Raw genomic sequence first — 13606 nt, 5'->3', positions numbered from 1 at the left:
ACTATCCAGCTCCTTGGAACCTCCCCTCCCATCCTTTCTTAAAATATTTGTTCTTTCATGAGTTTTTTTTTTGTCAGTCCAAATTGATTCAATGATGAAAATGTGATATTTGTCTTACCAGCGTTTCCACATGATAGTATATAGTCATTTATGATTATAATATTTATAATGTTCAATGTTTTACCTTTGGGGAGAGATTCTTACAGTTCTTTTGTCCTCATCTTCCATCTTTTCAAGTAAAATATTTATCTGGTGAGGACATGGCACTAAAGATCCTTGCTACATATATTCCTAAGAATTCTAAGGTTTCCAAGGGTCACCAGTGGGTGTGGTGAGACTGTTCATTAACAAGTCTGAACAAATATAAACGAACATGTGGAAGATTCAAGTTTACTTAAGATCTTGACAACTTATGACTATTAACTGGTCATCAACACCTGCATATGAGCTGAGGGAAAACCATGGACTCAAGTACATCTCTCAGGTAGCTGGTGTTTGGGATATTTCTTCTCCCCATGTGTTCTGTGTCCAAATACAATATAAGTAGCTTTATTGTCCTTCTAGGAATCCAGAAGGGAAAACCTGTGACCTTTATGAGAAACAAATGTTGATGTACAGGGGTGCGAAGGCATCCCGGTGTATTTCTGACTTCTTTTGTTGATGGTGGTGGGGTTAGGCTCTGATGGGCCTTGCCATTATCAGGTCTGACTTCAGAGCACTGTTTGGGTCTTGCTAAGTTCTTTACCACAAAAACAAATCCCACCAGGCTTAGTTAAAGGGGGGTACCCATAAGCCCAATCAGCCTTACCGCAGGGGTGCAAGGGTTAGCTACAGAGAGGTCATTTGGTTGACCAGCATCCTCTGTCTAGAGTAAACCATCCCTGAATCAGCCACAGGAACCACAAGCAGCTCATTCTCATTCCAAGACGTTTTGTAAATAAACTGAGGAAATGTGTGGGGGAAGGGAGGTCTGCTTTTCCTGTACATGCTCCTCTGTGGGGTGGGGCGGACATATAAAGTGGCACAGGAGGTTTAGACATTATAGGACCTGGGAGACTTGTAAGTGAAAAACTTTCCCAAGTAACAGGGTCATTTTTCATGCCAGTAATTCAACATTAGAGACTTACGGAAAATATGTATATATTTTAAGTAGGGAAAGACCCTAAAAAGGAAAAGGATGAAGAGAGCTTCCTGTGTCCAGCATCTAGTTGGGTCCATTTTAAGAAGTGTGAGATATAGGTAAAAACCTGTGAAACCTTCTCATATAGACCTCATTTTGAAAGAAAATCACTTCGGGCCCAGGGCTGTAAGTCACTCTGAGTTTGAATAAAGATGAGTTAGACTGGACAACAACCTACCTCTATCTCTGAAATGTAGCTGCTCAAAGGAAACACAATTGTAATTTCAAGGACCTTGAAGCTTTTGTCAATTATATCCTTAAATCAGTTATGAAAATAAACAGGATTTGCATGGGTAGAGCCTCAAAAACTAATATATATTAAAATAAATTTCATTTAAAAAATGGATTTTGAATGATTAGAAGCATCTCCAGGAAAGAGCCCCGTAAAAAGTCCCATGATTGGTAATAGTTCCCACCGAATTTATGAGATGTCCCAAAGTACCTTGCTCGATTCTTTCTCAAAAACTTGCACTGATGAAATCTAGCACAGTCAGCTTATGCCATTGTGCTACATTCTTCTTGCTTGCTTTTTTTTTTTTTTCGTATTTTTCCTTTTTAGACACAAGTTTTTGGCAAAGTAGATTTTTGAAAAAGTAAAGAAGACATAAATGTCCTAATTGAGAAAGAAAATGCCTGTTTGTTTTTAATCAAGCCAAATTTTGAATGTGGGCAGGCACAAATGATGGCAAACTTTATTTTTTTTCAGGAAGGTTTCAGTGTTATGCTGTGAGAAGTGGGGAAAATTGCGACTATGAAGCTCAGATTCTATGATTCTAAATTTTCTTTTACAGTTGAGTAGTGATTGTTTCTTGAATGCTGTATAAGGGTCACTCAAATTATACAGTCAGTATTACACAACTAGATACAAATTTCCCAAACTTCATCTTAAGGCAAATTTTTACTTTTATATGAAAACCACAGAAAACTTTGGTCTGGATTGACTGTAACAACTCTTTCAGCCTTAGAGTCTTATGATTCTAAAGACAGAAAATTGAATTCTACTTTTTCATGCTTCTTTTCCATTCCAAAAATAGCTTCATTTTGCATTTCTGAATCCCCTCCCCCCCCTCCCCCGCCCAAACAATGCTTTTGGAGTATTATTTCATATGAGCAATGGAGGTGTTAGTGGTGCTGAGGTTTCATAGAATATCTAAGGTTTAAACTTAATCTTTGAAAACGAGTTGAACAACTAAAAGGAAACTTATGGAATGGGAGAAGATATTTGCAAGACATATCAGATAAAAGGCTTGTATCCAAGATCTATAAAGAACTTATCAAACTCAACACCCAAAAAACAAAAAATCCAGTCAAGAAATGGGCAAAAGACATGAACGGACATTTCTCCAAAGAAGACTCACAAGTGGCCAACAGACACATGAAAAAATGATCCACATCACTCGGCATCAGGGAAATACAAATCAAAACCACAATGAGATCCCACTTCACACCAGTCAGAATGGTTAAAATTAACACGTCAGGAAATGTTAGATGTTGGCGAGGATCCGGAGAAATCCTCATCCTTGACACTGCTGATGGGAATGCAGGCTGGCGCAGCCACTCTGGAATAAATACTAGGTATTTACTCCAAAGATACAAATATATTGATCTGAAGGAGCACCTGCACCCCGATGTTCATAGCAGCAATTTCCACAATAGCCAAACTGTGGAGAGAGCCCAGATGTTCATCGACAGATGGACAGATAAAGATGTGAGATACATACATACATATATATGTGAATATCACTCAGCCACCAGAAAGGATGAATACTTACCATTTACATTGATGTGGATGGAACTGGAGGGTATTATGCTGAACGAAATAAGTCAATCAGACAAAGACAACTATCATATGGTTTCACACATATGTGGAATATAAGAAACAGCACAGAGGGTCATAGGGGAAGAGAGGGAAAACTGAATGGGAAGTCATCAGAGAGGGAGGAAAATCACGAGACTCTTAACTATAGGAAACAAACTGAGGATCGCTGGAGGGGAGATGGGTAGGGGGTTGGGGTACCTGGGTGATGGGCACTAAGGAAGGCATGTGATGTGACGAGCACTGGGTGTTATGTGCAACTGATGAATTACTGAACTCTACATCTGAAACTAATGATGTACTGTATGTTAGCTAATTGAAGTTAAATTAAAAAAAAAGAAAACTAGTTGAAGTAAATCACTATGTAAGTAGCCATGGTGGGGCTAGAGAAGGGAACACCCCAATTATCCACAGCTAGGAGACTAGCATGAGTTCAGTGCAACTGATACATAAATAGTGGTTAATGGAGATATGATGAACATAAACTGAGTGGAAGCACAGGATAGATCTAGATTATGGAACCCTTTGTGGGGTGTGCCAAGGAAATTATTCTGTAGATATAGGAGATTTTAATCTAGTGAGTGATGTGATCACATTTGTATTAGAAAGGTAATTTCTCCGGTAGTATGTAAGACACAGAAACTAGAAGACTAATCTAGTGATCAAGGTAAAGACTGATGATACCTTAAAATGTAACAAAGGCAGTGGTGAGAACGGTAGGAGTATTCCAAGGATATTTAGGAAGTGGAATCAATCAAATATGGTAAGTAACAAAATGTGGACTGAACAAAAAAGAGGATGTGAATGAGATACCGCCTCACACCAGTGAGAAGGGCTAAATTAACAGGACAGGGAACAACAAATGTTGGTGAGGATGTGGAGAAGGGGAACCCTCTTGCACTGTTGGTGGGAATGTGAACTGGGGCAGCTGCTCTGGAAAACAGTGTGGAGGGTCCTCAAGAAGTTAAAAATAGAGCTACCCTACCACCCAGCAATTGGACTACTGGGTATTTATCCCAAAGATACTGATGTAGTGAAATGACTGGACACCTGCACCCCAATGTTCATAGCAGCAACATCCACAATAGCCAAATTGTGGAAGGAGCCTCCACAGTTTGGCTATGGATAGGAATGGATAAGGAAGATGTGGTCTATATATACAATGGAATATTCCTCAGCCATCAGGAAGCATGAATACCCACCATTTGCTTCAACGTGGATGGAACTGGAGGGTATTACACTGAGTCAAGTAAGTCAATTGGAGGACAATCATCATATGGTCTCACTCATCGGGGGAAATATAAGAAATAATGAAAGGGACTATAAGGAAAAGGAGGGGAGCTGAGTGGGAAAAATCAGAAAGGGAGACAAACCATGAGAGACTCCTAACTCTGGGAGACAAACAAAGGGTTGTGGAAGGTGGGGTGGGCGGGGGGATAGAGTGACTAGGTGACGGGCATTAAGGAGGGCATGTGATAAGATGAGCCCTAGGTGTTATACTATATGTTGGCAAATTGAATTTAAAGAAAATAAAATAAATGTAAAAAAAAAGGATGTGAGAAAGTGTTTTGAGCTTCAGTCAGTGAATAGAAACGATGAGGGACTGCTAGAGGACTAAAAGCCTTCAGTTGGAGTGCTAAGGCAAGTTCATTGAATAAAATAGTCTAGATATACAAACGTGGCTTGGGATCATTTGATTTTGCAGATTTTATGAAATATCCAGAACGTGATGCTTAATAGATGGACCTTAATATTGTAATGGTTGCCAGAGACATAAATGAGAGTCTGGCTGTAGTGCCTTAATTAGAGAAGACATCTTGAAGGGAGGAGGGGCTGAAGAACACCAGAAGAAAGAAATGCAGTCTAAAATAAGGGACATTTGGTAAGAGAAAAAGACATATTTTCCGTGATTTTTAACCATACTTTGTATTTCTACATCACTTTTGCTCTCAAAGCATGCATCTCACAGAAAGCCAAATGGACTATGGTAACTATTGTTAGTAAGGACAGAAACCTTCACAGTTACTTATTTTGGAACCTCAAACTAGGACTCAAAGAAATGCTGCTAAAACTATAAGATAAATAGCAAATTCATTCCAAAGGTTAAAACCTAGATCTTTGATATCTAGTAACAGTCTCTTTATATAGAAGTAAGTTTTAGATGTGTAACAAGGGTAAATAGGAGTGGAAAAATGGACAGAATTCATAGGAACGTTAAATTGGGACTTTCCTTTTACAAATCTGTCAAACACATGGTAAAAATAGTGTTATCTTTCCCTAAAATTGGGAAATAGGAAAGCGCCTTTTCTTAACTGGTAGGCAAAGGTGAAGTATGACGAGAGCGTATGTCCATGCACAACCGAAACCAACTTGTGGGAACTGTCGATAGTCCCTGAGTAAGTGACTTCAATTTCTGTAGCTGTTGAGCTTTCCTTCTATTTCTCTATTTGCTAATCTTGGGATGCATAGCTGATGCAACCGTATATAAAGGCTATTGTCATGAGAGTTAATCCAACATTTTTTAAAAGATCTACTTCTTTATTTTAGAGAGAGCGAGTGAGCTTTGGGGGGAAGGGTGGAGAGAGAATCTCAGGCAGATCCCCTGCTTAGTGCAGAGCTGGGGGGTCGGCGCTCAACATGGGGCTCCACCCCGGGCTCAATCCCAGAACCCTGAGATCATGACCTGAGCTGAAATCAAGAGTTGGATGTTTAACCAATGGAGCCACCCTGACACCTCTCCATTATTTTTGCTGAAACATCCAGAATATAGAGTCTTAAACGGTGGAGCACTTGGTAAATACACAATCTTTGGCTAGTTATGTTCAGTGTTTACGATATAGCAAACCAACTGCAGTAGTAAAATCTAAACCCTATTACTGTAACAATGTAAGTGTAAGCTTCAAGGATTTGCCTTAGTTTAATCCCCTTCTAAAACCCAGCTGCAAATATACTCACATCTACTGTAAATTGCTGTGTGGAAGAAATTTAATATTGCACGCTGCCAACTGCCTCTGATGGTCATTTATTTGTGGGTAGAGAATTTTCAGAAGTACAAAATTCAGTAGACTTTAGGTTTATCCAAGGTTTGACTGAAGTCAAACTCACAGCATTCACAGTAAGTGCTAGCTATATGAAAGCAATGAAGTGATTTTATAATTCAGAGAACAAAAGGTAAATAAATTAACAAATTTGGTAAAAGTTATTTTTAATAATAATCATTTAAACACCGGATTCTTCCTAATGCATTCTTGTCTTCACAATATTCCACTGCCTGCTTTTCTCTCTGTAGTGACCTTAGGAGACAGGGTCGGAATAGGAGGCCAGTAGAATTCTATAACCAAAGCTATTTTTACATCTGTCCTTTCTTCCATGTCCTCTCCTTTTACGATGATGTTCACATTGACTGGAAGCTTCTTGAATAGGAGTTTGGTTGGTCTTCACAACGTCTTTATAATTTTCTTGCTGATTCCCACCTTCTACAACAGGGCAGCTACTTATTAAATGCATTTCGAGGAAGAGTTTTTGATTATTGAACAGTAGATATGAAAGATAAGCCATTTATTTGTGTTTTTTAAAAATAATAAAGATGCCAGGGAGATAAATACTTAATAGAAAGTATATATAATAAACTGGTTTTAAGTGGGTAGTGCCTATAAATATCTGATAAAGGAATAAAGTTTCAAATCATTTACACTGTGAAGATCTTAATTATGAAATAAAATCATTTGAAATAGTACAAGTTTTTCTAGGTGCCATTTACTTCAGTTATCCATTCACCTAAAGGAAATATAGATTTATTTCTTGCCCGAGTAAGGACAGCACATTTCTATCACACCTTGGGTCTGTCTTGTTATGGATTCACTTTTAAGTTGAATATAGTTATGGTCTTGGAAAGAGATGCTTCATGGGTCCTCTGGAATGTTTAGCATTGTTCACTTTAAAAATCTAATGTTAAAAATTTTAATCACTTGGCAGTGTCTCTCAAATTCTATTGAATCAACCCCAGAAATATTGAGAGTCCATGTTTCTTACTTATTCATAAGTTAAAGCAGCCAAGGCGGAGGAGACAATGGCTAGATCTCCACAATTGCTTGTTAGGGATAAACAGCAAAATATCAAAAGCTGTTTGAATGAATAAGACTATTAATTGGTGTACAATACTCCTTTCCATTCTCAAATGATGACATCTGGATGAGCAGGGTTCTATTGTAGTCCTCCACTGGTATTTCTTTTTTTTTCTTTATTTTTTCCCACTGGTATTTTTGACCAATAATTTGTCTGACCAGTGACATGTTTATATACACAAACATATACAGATTTTTGGAATGCAGTATAGCCTCTGATGGTGCGTACATACATGTATATGTTGTGCATGTGTCTACGTATATGTATATATATGTAATTAGCCACGTGATGCACGTACTCCATGTGGTCTTTTACTAAAATTAACGGCACAGACATGGACTGGCCTGAAGCAGTTAGGATAATACAGCCTGCCACATCTCTGCCCCAGTGAATCAACCTTGAATACTCTGAACGTTTGTGCCCCAACCAATGGGTTCACCAAATTCCTAAAGTCTCAGAAAGGAATGTATTCACCAGCTGCTGAATACAGCCCCGTTAGGGCTCCACCATTATTATGTGGGGAAACATACTGTTTTTAATGGAAACTATTTCTTTGAGAACTTGGAAAATCTTTCTCTTTCTCTTACTGAATAATAATTTCCTGAAGGGACTCTAATATTTATATTCTATAAATACTTTAAAATAAAACCACAGCAATAAAACAGACCTAACATTAAATAGCAATTAGCTAGACTTTCCACTAAAATCAAGCCAGCTCAAAATATTATGAAAATGGCTAGCAAATGATGGCAGATATAGAATTCCTGAAATCCAAGCAATGATGAATATTTCGTAGCTGGATGCCAACGTGGTGGCCAATGGCCGTGCTCTGTCTCTCCGCAGGCTGCAGAAGGAGGACTAGAAATGAAAGGCAGATGAGAGGGGGGCTGAATCGGACACACGTCGTGAAGACTGTGGTTAAGGTTCTCAATGCAGATTTCTGCTATCTCACTAGGTACCTAACACCCCACAGGATGTAGGAAATGTAGGGGGTGGACAAGACATCTAGCTCCTGATCCGATGATGTGTATCGGTTAGTAAGCAAGTAAACAATTAAATGCTTATATTCTGGGGGAGGGGGGTTGGTGTGAGTGAATAAGCAGGTAGATAAGACAGGGAACAACTGTGGGGAGCTACTTCAAATGCAGTGGTTGGGGAAAACATCTTTTAGAATGTCAGCCTTTAGTTGAGAGCTGGAGAGTGGTTAGGAGGCAACCAAGAAAACCGAACCGAAGGGAGGAAGAGACTCCAAGGTGGAGATTTTAGGGCTACGGGAAAGACCAGGCATAAGGAGAAGCCGCGGGGAATCAATGGGGCTGCAGCGCTCCGGGAAGTAAGAGGCAACTTTGGAGAAAGAGGGTAGAGCCAGAGCCTACAGAACCTTCCGGAATGCGGTAAACAGCTGGGATTATATACCAAGTGTATTTAAAGTCTACATTGCTGAGCGTGTATCAGAATGAAAGGAAAGAACATCCTTTGCCTGACATCGTTATCCATGTCAATTTTTGTTAACTTTATGAATCGTGAAGCAGAACTAGCATCCTGTATGCCTTGAAAAGATGTTGTCTTATCCATTTTTATATTACAGGAGAATGTTCTAAGTAGCCACAAGATAGAGGTTTACATTCAGATTCTAATCTGCAAAAAGACTGTGCATCAATCTACGTGGGTTTTTTTTTGTTTGTTTGTTTTTGTTTTTTGCTCTTGGAAACATTTAATTTTTCCTTTGTTTCTTCTATCTTTCATGATCAGTTATTTTAGTTTGCTTCAGTTTTACATTTTTGTTCTCTTTTCCTGGAGTGTGTGCGTGTGTGTGGGATAGTGGTGGTGGTAAAGAGAAACAGGAAAATTATGAAACACATAAGAGGTCATACGAACAAATAAAGAGAATAAAAATAAAACATTTTGCAATCTTGCATATAATCTTTTCTGTATTTCTCTGAATTCTTGCCATTAGTGATGCACATGGACAAAGCCTAGGTAATTTAGAGTAATTTAGAGCAACAACATTATGGTCTTTCACTTCTAATCTTCCTTTTAGGATCTCTATGCTATGTTCTTTTTTTTTTTCCCATGAAATAAATTAATAACTTGTGGGCTAATTCCAAAGTTGATTCTTCAAAAGTAGTGAAAACCATATTAGTTTTCCTGTGACCTACCAAACAGCTATAATTGATTCTGCTGTTGACACTGCAACAGAAAGCATTTGTACAACCAAAAATAGTGGTTTTTTTTTTTTCCTAACCACAAGTAGAAAATCTATCATAAGGTTAATGCACCCTGCTACGGGTATAAAATGTAAGGTACTGAATCAGCATCTCCAACTGTCGCTAAGGAAGGGAAAGCTTCCCCTTTTCCAAGTGGCCATGTTCCCAAATGGAGGTGAATAGAGGACAAGAAGGAGCGGATAGGGGTAATGGAGACCCAGATTCCGTAGAGAGCCAGGACCTGTTGATGAGTTAGTGGGTGGTAATAACAGCATTTTTCATGAGACAGATCCAACAGTGTTCATCCAACAGTGGGAATCATTATGTGCTCTGGTCTGGCTGAGAACTCCATTCCTTTTTTTTTTTTTTTTTTTTTAAGGAGAGAATTAATTAGAAATCAACATAAACAGAAAATGTGATAGTTTAAGGTAATGAATCTGCATGGGTGTGATTCCATAACTACTAAGTTTGCATTCTTGAATGAAACAAACTTCAGTGTGTGCTAAAAACAAACTCTACTTTGTTATATTATGAATAAACTTGGATCTTCTTGCCACATAGCATGCTAAAGTAGCATATCTGATGGCTGAAGTCTTAGCATAAGCAAACAGCAGGCAAAAGGCTTGTGGTATTTTAACAGGCACAAGAAGATGTGCAAATAGTGGGTATACCATTAAATAAATCCAGCTTTATGTGTTCCATCTAAAATCCTGAGCAGAGAAAATAAGTGGATTTTTCTCCCAGATTCACAAAATTGCTGACAGAGCAGAAGGTGCTGACATGTACCTTCATGAATTGCATGCATTTTTGTACTTAATGTGCATGGGCCACTGCATCACCATCTCATTCAGACCTGGGCCCTGAACACTTCCCAGGGGAGCACAGGGACTGGGAGGTGGAAAACTGGCTTTGGATTCATATGGACTTCTGACTTTTACGAGCTGAATAACCTAAATTTATCTCTTTATCCAGCTACTCAAACTACCCAACATTCACACACTGCTAGTGAGTGAGCATCTAAAGATGGATAAAACCAATAATCTGTATCAAGGAGTTTGTAGCCTGGGTATTTAGATACAAGTTGCTCAACCTCTTTGAACTCAGGCATTCTCGTCTTTAACAAGGGAATATCTACTTGTTCGATCCTGGGGGGGATTACAGGAGATCACATGGAAGCACCCGGCACCCTTACAGGCACTTATTACAAGTCCGCTAACTTACAGACACTCATTACAAGTCCGTATGGGTAAGGCATTTCATTTTACCCAAGAAGTACTAACTATATAACCTTGTGCTATTTCGACTCTTATTTAAGGCAGCTGCGAAGCTTTAGTCAATAATGACTCAAAACCCCCCACGCAAGCAAGGAGGCTGGAGAGAGGGCAGATGTTGATGCTTCTTCTACCATAGGAGATCTGGGGAAAAGTGGGGAGCCAGGGACTCGCTAACGGTCATAGAAGGAGGCAGCTTTTACTATCAGATAAGAACATTCTGGGCAAGAAGTCCGCGGGGACTCCAGCCCCCCTCTGAAGACGAGGACCTGCTCAAACAGACTGCAAGAGATAAGGCATGCCTAGAAATGATACCCAGATGGTACAGAGAACCTGGAAGTGTATGCCAGTAAGGTTCTAAACCTGTGCTCCATAGGATGGAGCTGGAGTGCCTTTTTAATAATGCGAATGCCTGGGTTTCATTCCAAAAGATTCTGACTCAGGAATGAAGAGGTTGGCCCAGGCAGTTGCATCTGTAAGGACGACTCCAGGTGAATGGGACACGGGTGACATCCATGCTCTAATATCACATCATTGCGATGTTCACAATAAGTATTTATCCCTCTTCTAGGGACTGAGAGACAAAACCTGGTCTCTGACTCTAGAAGCCTACGATGCAGTTAGTAAAAGTCTTTTTATATCTGGAGGCCCATAAATATTTAGACTAGAAATTTAGCACAAGAGAAACTACAAGGCAGGGGCAAATGCTGATGGCTGAGGTCACGTGAGGATGCCAAAGAACAGTCAGGAACAGTTATGGGACTTGAATGTAAAGAAGACTTTGGACAAATAGAAAGGGAGGAAGACAATGCTAGGGACAAGAACGTCATGTATGAATACATCAAGAAGATTTGGGAGAATGGTGACTATTACCGTGGAATTTACAGGATTTTAGAGCTCTTCTTTCTCTCTTTAGTTTCAGATGAGAACACTGTGGTCCACCCAGTTAATTAGCTTCCAGCTGATAGGATCATAAACCTTTGGAAGTTTAGAGGGATTGAGTTCAAACAGCCTCCCCAGAGCAGCCCATTTAATCATGCTTAGTAAAACAAATCTTACATTTTGGGGGCAGCCAATATAATTATTTTATAACATCTCTACATACTGAACATCTTAAAACATCTCCCCATATTGAACATAAACCTGCCTGTCTTCCAGGAAGCTCTAGGACCAGAGAGCACACCCAATACATTGTCTCCTTTTTCCTCAAGATAGTTTGTTAAACAGTGCTTGGTGCTTTGGATGCGAAGACGGATAAGACCTAGAAGTTTGAAGTATGGTGAGAGACCATAAACAAAGAAAAGCCAGTGAGGTAAATATTATGTGCAAGGCCTTGGCAGAAAGGAGACAGCTAACCATCTGGAACCACCTACTTGGAAATCCTGACATCCGAGCGGGATTGTGAGAAGTATGGAGAAACTGGGTCGGGGTTTGAATTTAATCTTTTATATAACTGGAAGGAACTGTTTAGAGAGAAATCAGTGACATGATTTAATTTGGTTTTGAGCAAACACTCTGAAAACAAAAAGAAGAATTTCTGAGACGGAGAAACTAAACGTTGAGTTAATAGGACGGTATGTTGTTCCATACCTGGCACGGCTGTTAGCTGAATTAGAAGCACATTAATGGGAGTAAGGCAAAAAGAGGACATGGATTTTTAAGTTATTTCCGAAGAAGAATGGGCAAGGTTGACAGGATTTGACAATTTTAAATGGGTAAATGAAAAAAAAAAAACCAAAGAAGTGGTAAATGGAGGAATAATATATGTTGATTTGGGGGTTTCTAACTGGGGAGGCCGGGAACAAAATGATATAATTAATTGAGATATAGGAATCCAGAAATATCCAAGGAGAAAGGTGACTGAGGGAGGGAGAAAAGCAGGTAAATATGATTTTATTGAGGTCCTGGGGGCTTGGGCTGGTCTTATTCTTCCTTTGTATCCCAAACAGATAGCCCAGGTCTAGGCATATTGATGAGTTCATGATAAATCATATAGAACAAATAAATCCCATTTTATAAAAAAAAAAAAAAAAAAACCTCCAAAATCAAGAACTGAGACTGATGGAATGTTGATGCCTTCCCAAGGAAGGATCACCCAGCCTTAGTGGCACTCTTCAGAGGTTTTTTGATTTCACTAAAACGTGAAATTTAGGAGAGAAATAAAGGGGAGCAAAAGTTAAGACCGAACACGAGGAGCGTGTGCAGCAGGCAAAGGGCTTTACTGTGGAGATGAGAAGGCAGCATTGCGGTTCTGAAAGGGGACGGAATTCTAGGAAACGCTCATGCGTTATGGGAGTTCAGGAAGCAAAGCTGGGGGATCCTAACCTAGCATCTCAACCATCACACCTGAGCATGCACGAACTCAGGTGTGGAATCTGAGAGCCTTCCAAGGCCAGAGAGAGCCAGGATGCCGGAGCTAAGCTTAGCTTCTTACAGCATCATTACCCGATTACATTTTCCAGAGCTTGAGATCCTTCTCTGATGTTCAGTTCTGGTGATAGTCGCTGTGGGGGCAGGACTCGGAAAGGGAGTCCTGAGAGCTGCCCCGAGTAGGAGCAAAGACACCTGCCAGTTCTTCCTCTGGTTTTCTGCCTTCCTCACTGGCTAAAACACATTCTCCTTTGCCGCATGCTTCATTGTAAATAATCATTCTACATGGAGACTCCAGAGCCAAAGAGAGACCCAACACGGCTCACCTTGCATCAGACTCCCAAGAGCTTTGGACCCTGGCTCCCCAGAAGGTGCACTCATCAATATTTATTAGGGAGCTGATTCCAGAGTCCTGATTCATTACCTCTGTATCTAACAAAAATACTAATTATAGACAGTGAAACAGCAAAATGGGAAAGGTCTTTTCTCATAATCATTCACAGGACATTATGGTGAATGTACCCCCCCTCCCCGGCCTCTCCCACCGCCTTATCCGTGGTTTTGCTTTCCACTGTTTCGGTTACCTGCGGAAACCAGGCTTGGGGAGCAGATGGCCCTTCCTCTGACAGTGTCCAAA

At 39.8% G+C, this 13606-nt stretch overlaps 1 protein-coding gene across 2 annotated transcripts in view; it reads right to left on the bottom strand.

The window, feature by feature from the left end:
- The window catches only part of RSPO3 (R-spondin 3), an 84840-nt gene that overhangs the window by 52852 nt on the left and 18382 nt on the right, over window positions 1-13606 (bottom strand). The gene's annotated exons all lie outside the window — the stretch shown is intronic.

Source organism: Vulpes lagopus, chromosome 2 (assembly GCF_018345385.1).
Source record: "Vulpes lagopus strain Blue_001 chromosome 2, ASM1834538v1, whole genome shotgun sequence".
Taxonomy (NCBI): Eukaryota; Metazoa; Chordata; class Mammalia; order Carnivora; family Canidae; genus Vulpes; species Vulpes lagopus.
The sequence above is the reverse complement of the archived record's forward strand: the minus strand, read 5'-3'. Positions and strand labels throughout refer to the sequence as shown.